At 37.5% G+C, this 8,389-nt stretch overlaps 1 pseudogene; it reads left to right on the top strand.

The window, feature by feature from the left end:
* The first annotated feature begins 1,381 nt into the window (after window positions 1-1,381).
* LOC100677050 (olfactory receptor 4C11-like) lies at window positions 1,382-2,360 on the top strand (annotated as a pseudogene).
* The last annotated feature ends 6,029 nt before the right edge of the window (window positions 2,361-8,389 follow it).

Here is an 8,389-nt window from a genome sequence, read left to right as displayed (position 1 = left end):
TATTAAAAAAAAAAAAAAATATTTTATTAGTGGTCGTCAAATAAAGTTTTTAGAAGAAGTATTCTGGGGAATTCAGGATAAAGAAGGATATATATGAGTAAAAACAATACTTAAGTTATTGGAATATTAGAAGTTATATGCAAGTCAAATTCATAGGTAGAGAAGTGCAATATTCTATGTTGAAGCTAAGTTAAGGGGATAAGTTCAAAAGAAAGATAAAGAGTAGTTTCCCTCCATTATGCCAACCAAAAGCATAGCTGTGGATTGAATTGTGTTGTAAAATATGTGTTGTAAATCCTAGCTTCTATTCCTGTGGTTATAATCCCATTTGCACATGAGTTGTCTTTGTTATGTTAATGAGACAGAATTAGTGTTGGTTGTGTCTTGAGTCAATCTTTTTTGAAGCATAAATAAACAAGATTAAACAAGAAAGCTAGAAGCAGAGATAGGGGAAGAAAGATGCCAAGCCACATGATCACCCAGGAGCAGAAGTGCAAAGAGACAAGAACCTTCCTCTGAGCTGACTGAGAGAGAAAACCTTCTTCTAGGGCCAGCACTTTGAATTCAGACTTCTAGCCCCCTAAACTGTGATAAAATCCATTTCTATTTGTTAAAGACACCCATTTGTGGTAACTCTGTCATAGCAGCACTAGATAACTAAGACATGCATTATCCAGCCATTTGTTATGTCATGAACATCAGTGAAGCTCACATCTTGACCATGAGAGGCATAGATGATAGGTTGTCAAAATAGATCCGTTTTAAAGCATATTCCACTCAAGATTCTAAATGGCCAGGGATAGTAGACACAAAAATGAGCCAACAGAACTAAAAATATGTTCTTTTAAAGAAATTCTTCAACAATATTATTGCTCAGTTATATTTGAATGTATTTTTCAAAGCACGTAGATAAGATGCGTAATGTATGAAACGTATATACTTGTATATGTGTGAGTATAGACCCTTCTTTAAATTCTCATGATAACTCAGAATAAGGTAGGGCAGATATTGGTACTTCATTTTTCACATGAAGACCAAGTTTCAAAGCAGTTAAGTCACTTGTCCAGGGAAAGACAAAACAAGTTCTGCAGTTCTCAATCTTGGTAAAAATCAAAGTTTCTGAAGGATATATATATACATACATGTATTTTACTTTATTCGCAAAATACAAAAGTGTTGGGCAAATCAGTCAGTTTCAGAGTCAATAGATTAATCTGGGAGAGGCCTGTGCATCTGTAGATTTACACAGATTCCTGGGGAATTTTGGTGCACACCAAAGGCAATTGAAGGTAACAAAACATGGAACAGAACAAACAAATTCAGAGTTTAGACAAATGATCTTCCGAAAATATCACTTTTTTCTTCTCTCTGCAGATTAAACCTTTGTCAGCTTCATCCCACCTACAGCCACTGACATGGCGATGAATAACAGTGTGACTGAATTCATTCTGTTTGGGTTGACGCAGGATGCTGAACAGCAGAAAGCAATATCTGGGATCTTCTCGATTCTTTACCTTTTGACTCTGCTGGGGAACTTTCTCATTGTGGTGTCTACCTTTTGACTCTGCTGGGGAACTTTCTCATTGTGGTGTCTATTAAGACGAGTCATACTCTTGGGAGTCCCATGTACTTCTTCCTGTTCTACCTGTCCTTTGCTGATGCCAACTACGGCACCCAGATTGATTGTGGATGCTCTGTTTCAGGAGAAGACTATTTCCTACCATGAGTGCATGACTCAGGTCTTTGCAGTCCATTTCTTTGGGTGTATGGAGATATTTGTGCTCATCCTCATGGCTTTTGATCGCTATGTGGCCATTTGTAAACCTCTGCGATACACAACCATCATGAGCAGGGGTGTCTGTGGCATGCTGGTGATTCTGGCCTGGGTGGGATCTTGTATCCATTCTTCAGCACAGATTTTCTTGGCTTTGAAATTGCCCTTCTGTGGCCCCAATGTGATTGATCACTATTTCTGTGACTTGCAGCCCTTGTTGAAACTTGCCTGCATGGACACTTACGTGATAAATTTGCTAGTTGTTTCCAATAGTGGGGCCATATGCGTGGTGAGTTTCATGCTCTTGCTTATATCCTATGTTGTCATTTTATACTCTCTGAGAAATCACAGTGCAGAAGGAAGGCAAAAAGCTCTTTCTACCTGTACCTCACATTTCATTGTGGTTGTCATATTTTTTGGTCCATGTATATTCATATACACACGCCCACCAACTACATTTCCAGTGGACAAGATGGTGGCTGTGTTTTATACAATTGGGACACCCTTTCTCAACCCTCTGATCTATACACTGAGGAATGCAGAAGTGAAAAATGCCATGAAAAAGTTATGGTGTAGCAAATTATGACTTCAGTTGATAAATAAAAAAAAAATACAGAAGTGAAAAATGCCATGAAAAAGTTATGGTGTAGCAAATTATGACTTCAGTTGATAAATATGGTGTATTTAATTTACACTTCCTCAACATCTTAGTTTTTGGACAAGAAAGGTGAAATACATCTAACAGGAAAACAATTCTAAATGGAAACAACAATCAACATACATCAACGTGTTATTGATTCGTTGTGCACACAGTTAATATTCTGAGAGGATTGTTATTACACTAGGAGTACTTAAAAGCTCACAACCACTGTGAACAACCTATAATGATCCATACTTGAATTCTATCAGCATCTGACCATTTTTACTTGGTAATTTAACTTCTTGTAGAAATTTTTCTCCTGAGAGAAATGCACTGTCAACCAAATTCCTTTTATAAATTTTTTTCTAGTACCATATGAATTTGGTCAACATGAGCCAGTCCGTAAGAAACTTGCAGAATCCAGGTTGTCACTTTGCCAGTATGAGCATTTGATAGGATGTTCCTAGCAGGTGATACCTTGGACATCTGTAGCTGAGCCTTCCTCACTGGGCAATCCTGCACTGATACCACTAAGTCTCTGTTTCTGCCTAGATTTTTCTGATCTCAGTCCCTGCAGCCACCAATGTGGAGGACCATATGCTAGCCTGTCAGAATAACACTCTCTAGAAGTGCCCTTCCAGCACGCATGTACACACGTATGTGCAAATGCGCACACACACACACACACACACACAAATTTTAAGGTACTTGACTGGAACAGTTAGCTATGACCTCTGGATGAGAGACAATTAAAAATTAAAGTAAGAGGTGTTGTCAGCCAAACAGCAGAGTAGGCAACTCGAAACAAGTCCCTCCACAGAAACATCAGAAAAATGGGTACCGATGTGAGAGGCTGGCATACCTCTCTCTACTCCCATAATGGGGCAAGGGGATTCTCTACAGGGAATTCTCCAAAGCAGTTCTCACCAACCACTCGCCCACTTTACACTGACCAGGTTCCATACCCTTTACCTAGTTGTGAGGATTCTGATCTTTGCCATTCATTGCCTTCACTATGGAAACAGGCATGGTGTGGTCTGGAACACACTTTGTAATTTCATGCGTTGCGTCTAGCCAAAATGTTAGCCTCACCACCTTGTTACATGGGAAATGTGAAATCATGATTTGTATCATTGCTGGAATTCAAAAGAACTGATTTCCCCTTAGGAAGGGCTTGTACGTTACTTGAATTTGAGAAACAATTTGTGTACACACTTGTGAAAGGTACGCTTTATGGACAAAAGTTTGTGTAGTTAAAATTTACCTGTAAACAGGAAAAACTACAAAATGAATTATAGCTCTTAGATCTGATTACGGAGCTCCAGTAGTGAGGGAAAAGGACTGACTTGAGGAAGGCTAAAGGGGAAAGGGTAACCATCACAAGCATAAGATTAAGGGGAAGAAAAGAAGCCTCGGAAATCAGTCTCAGGTTGGGCAAGACCCCAGGCACAGGTAAAAAAAAAAATTTTATATATATATATGTATAGAAATCACAGGTGACCTCATAAAAGATCCAAGACAGCTATTAGAAAATCCCTTGTGGTTATTTATATGGTGAGGGAAGCCATTTTCAGTTTCCGCCATCCTGTATGTTAATTTCTCATTCTTTATTTATTTCATTAAAAGTACATGACTTTTAAATTTGAGTATACAAGGCATACGGAGTCCCAAATTTCTATTTCACGAAGAAAGTCTTTTTCATATCCATGCTGTTGATTTATCTATTCTTTAAAACGTTTTCCATTTGTTTTATAATGCAGAATTCCATAGTCCAAGGAATGTTATATATATATATACGTGTGTGTATATATATATATATATATATTTTTTTTTTCTTTTACTCATTCTTAAACAAGATCTAGCATTTGCATATAACCAATATGGCAGATTTTGATATCACTTAAATGTCCATTTTTTGTGTATCCAGGTACAAGATTCACACTGTCTTGTGAAGTTTCACCGCATACACCCACAGTTTAGTATTCTTAGCATTCAGCAACAGGCTCAGATTACTCAGGCCCCTTGTGCAGATTTTTGGATCTTTGTTCTCTGCATAGCTCCTTCCTCTCCAGGGTTCGGCCGCTCAGATTGTAGCCTCTTCAGCCACCCTGAACTCTGACCTCTTTTTCCTCATCTCAGTGAGAAATGTAGATCAGAAAGAGCTTCTACCAGAAGCCTGCAGTTATCTTAAAACAAAACAAAACAACACTTAAACCTGCTGCCATGGAATCACTTTTGACCCATGACAAACCCATGTGTTACAGAGTAGAATTGCTTCATAGGATTTTCTTGACTGTAATCTCTACAGGGAAACCCTGTTGTCATAGCGGGTAAGTGCTAAGGCTGCTAACCAAAGGGTCAGCAGTTCGAATCCACCAGGTGCTCCTTGAAAACTCTATGGGGTGGTTCTACTCTGTCCCATAGGGTCGCTATGAGTCAGAATTGACTCCACCGCACTGGGTTTGGTTTTTTGTTTTGTTTTGTTTTAATCTCTACAGAAGTAGATGGCCAGTCCTTTCTTCCATAGCACTGTTGGGTGGGTTTGGACTACCAGCCTTTAGGTTCATAGTTTAGCACAAATTGTTTGTACCATCCAGGACTTTTGCATCTATCCTAGGGCTCACCTGTTTTGTTTCCCTTCCCTGAGGGACTCTAGTTCTATACTGCCTTTTTTCCAATTTTGAAAACAATTGTTTCATTTTTTTTTTTCCAGTTTTAGTAAAGAAATAGGGAAGTCCAGTTTCTCTGCTATGTCTGAAAGGATTAAGTACTATATTTAAGAAAATTAAATTTCTATCTCTCACTTTATTCAGCTTTCCTTTAGGAAGATGTTTAGTATACTTGATGGTGATTTCACACATTTTTTGTTCTTTATATAGTTTTTAGTTGTATTCTGACTTATTTTATTTTCTAAATATTTATTGCAATTTTATTTGAAAATGTTATGTTGATTTTCAGCTACACTTTTAATAAACCTTAAAATTTGTCAGTTGATCGTCTCAGTTTTTCTAAGAAGATGAACATGTTAGCAAATAATGAACTGTGCCTCTTCATTTTCAGTTTTGATTACCTTACTTCTTTTTGCCATTATTTTATTGGTTAACACAGAGTTTCCAAAGTGACAGCCCATGGACAGAATTCCCCTGAAAGAATTTATTGGATCCAAAGATTGTTGTTCAGCAAAGCGTTTTAAAGAAACTTAATTGGTTATCAACATATTCAAATCAATAAAATGCACATAAAAATGTGGATGCCATACTTCTCCTGAAAATCTGAGTGTTTGGCAAATTGCACATACACTCCCATAAGGCAACAATGGATCAGAGCTAGTAATGAATGACCCTTAAGGAGGATAAAATTCACTCCATCTCTAAAGCCATATTCCTATGACCCCTTAAAAGTCTCCACAGAAGCTGGTGTTGCTCGTTTTTTTTATTCAACTGGACTCTGTAGGTTTTGAGGTTAGGATCTCTGCATTAGGGCCCTCAGTACAATGTATAGTAATAATAATTAAAAAAAAAAGTTTCCATTGAGTTGATTCCAACTCACGAAGGCCCTGTGTGTCAGAGTAGAACTTGCTTCATAGGATTTTCAGAGGCAATGACCTTTAGAAAGTAGATTGCCAGGACTTTCTTCCAAAGTGCCTCTGGTTAGATTCAAACCGTCACCCTCTCAGTTAGTAGTCAAGCGCTTAACCGTTTGACTGCACTAATAAAAGATTGCCTTGTCTTGTTACTGAACTTAATGAACCTCTTTCGCAACTGAATTTGACATTTTTTTTTAGTTTTTTGGAAGAAACCCTTTCATCAAGTTAAAGAATTTCAATTTTACTTTTAGTTTGCTGTGTTCTGATCATAATCCAGACTAAGATCTACCAAATCCCACTTTGGCATCTTGGAAATGATTTTATTATATATGTATATAAAACCTGCTGCCGTCGAGTCGATTCCGACTCATAGTGACCCTACAGAGCAGAGTAGGACTGCCCCCATAGAGTTTCCAAGGAGTGCCTGGTGGATTTGAACTGCTGACCTTTTGGTTAGCAGCCGAAGTACTTAACCACTGCTCCACCAGGGTTTCCATAAATATATATACACACATAGCCAATGCTGTCGAGTCGATTCGGACTCATGTATATATGTGTGTGTGTGTATATATATATATGTATATATATGTATATATGTATGTATATGTATGTATATGTATGTATATGTATATATATGTATGTATATGTATATCTATATATGTATACACATATATATATGTAATTGCCAGTCCTTACCTACTAAAATGTATTTAATGAGAAAGACAAGCACCCCATTTAATGAGATTAGAACTAATCTTCATTGAAGATGTCACTTTGGGAACTAAGGTACACCTGATCCAAGCCGTGGCATTTTCAGTTGCCTCATACGCATGTGAAAGCTGGACAATGAATATGGAAGACCGAAGAAGAATTGATGCTTTTTAACTACGGTTTTGGCAAAAAATATTGAATATACTGCCACAAGAAGGAACAAATCTGTCTTGGAAGAAGTACAGCCAGAATGCTTCTTAGAAACAAGGACGGTGAGGCTTCGTCTCACATGCTTTGGACATGTTATCAGGAGGGACCTGTTCTTGAAGAAGGACATCATGCTTAGTAGAGGGTCAGAGAAAAAAAGGAAGATGCTTAAGTAGTTGGACTGACACAGTGGCTGCAGCAATGGGCTCCAACATAACAACAATTATGAAGACGGCATAGGGCTGGGCAGTGTTTCGTTCTGTTGAACATAGAATCGCTATGTGTTGAAACCAACTTGATGGCTCCTAACGACAAAAATTTCAATTACTTATTGAAAAGATATCAAATAACTGGCAGGTGAACCTATATTATAGTAAGACGTAGTCAGGGAGCAGCTGGTAGGTTTGAACTGCCAACATTTTGGTTAGCAGCCAAACCTGAACCACTGTGCCACCAGGGCTCCAAACAATTACAAACATGGAATTAAACCTAGCATTATTAAACCTCACATATTATACATATATGAAGTTTAGGACCACAAGCTAAATCCCCCTCAGTATTCACATAATATGATTATAATAAAGACTCTCTTAAGGTTTTTACAGGATACCCTGGTTGCATAATGTTTATGGCTGCTAACCAAAAATTCAGCAGTTCAAATCCAACAGGTGTTCCGTGGAAACCATATAGGGCAGTTTTACCCTGTCCTATAGGGTCAATTATGTGTTGGAATCGATTCGACAACAATGGATTTGGTTTTTCTGGAAGGTTTTTAAAAAGGCCCAAATAATCATACTATGATGGCATTTTTCTTCTATATTGATGATAAGTTGAAAAATGAATAAATCTAAAGTCAATGTGGGTACTTTGAAATATTTTAAGAAAGTATTGTGAAGTTTATTCTACAATTAAAAATTAAAGGACAAAATAAAAGGTAACTACAAAAGCTTTTCACATCATATTGCTCAATAACTATAGCACATAAGTTAGGCTCAAATAGATGAATGGATAACAAACTATGGTATACACACAAAATGAAATACTGCATAATAATAAAGAACAATGATGAATCTGTGAAACATCTCCCAACATGAATGAATCTGGAGGACATTATGCTGAGTGAAATAAGTCAATCACAAAAGGACAAATACTGTATGAGACCTCTATTATAAAAACTCATGAAAAGGTTTACACACAGAAAGAAACCATCTTTGATGGTTATGACAGAGGGGAGAAAAAAACACTAGCCAGACAATAGAATAGTGGTAACTTTAGTGAAAGGTTAAGACAGTACACAATACTGGGGATCCAGGACAACTTGCCCAAGGTAAGGTCATGGAAGTTTTGCAGATGCATTCAAACTCCCTGAGGGACCGAATTACTGGGCTGAGGACTAGGAACCTTGGTCTTGGGGGACATCTAGCTCAATTGCCATAACATAGTTTATAAAGAAAATATTCTACACCCTACT

The sequence above is a fragment of the Loxodonta africana genome, chromosome 22 (assembly GCF_030014295.1).
Source record: "Loxodonta africana isolate mLoxAfr1 chromosome 22, mLoxAfr1.hap2, whole genome shotgun sequence".
Classification (NCBI taxonomy): Eukaryota; Metazoa; Chordata; class Mammalia; order Proboscidea; family Elephantidae; genus Loxodonta; species Loxodonta africana.
Note: the sequence above shows the minus strand (reverse complement) of the source record. Positions and strands in the feature narration are given on the sequence as shown.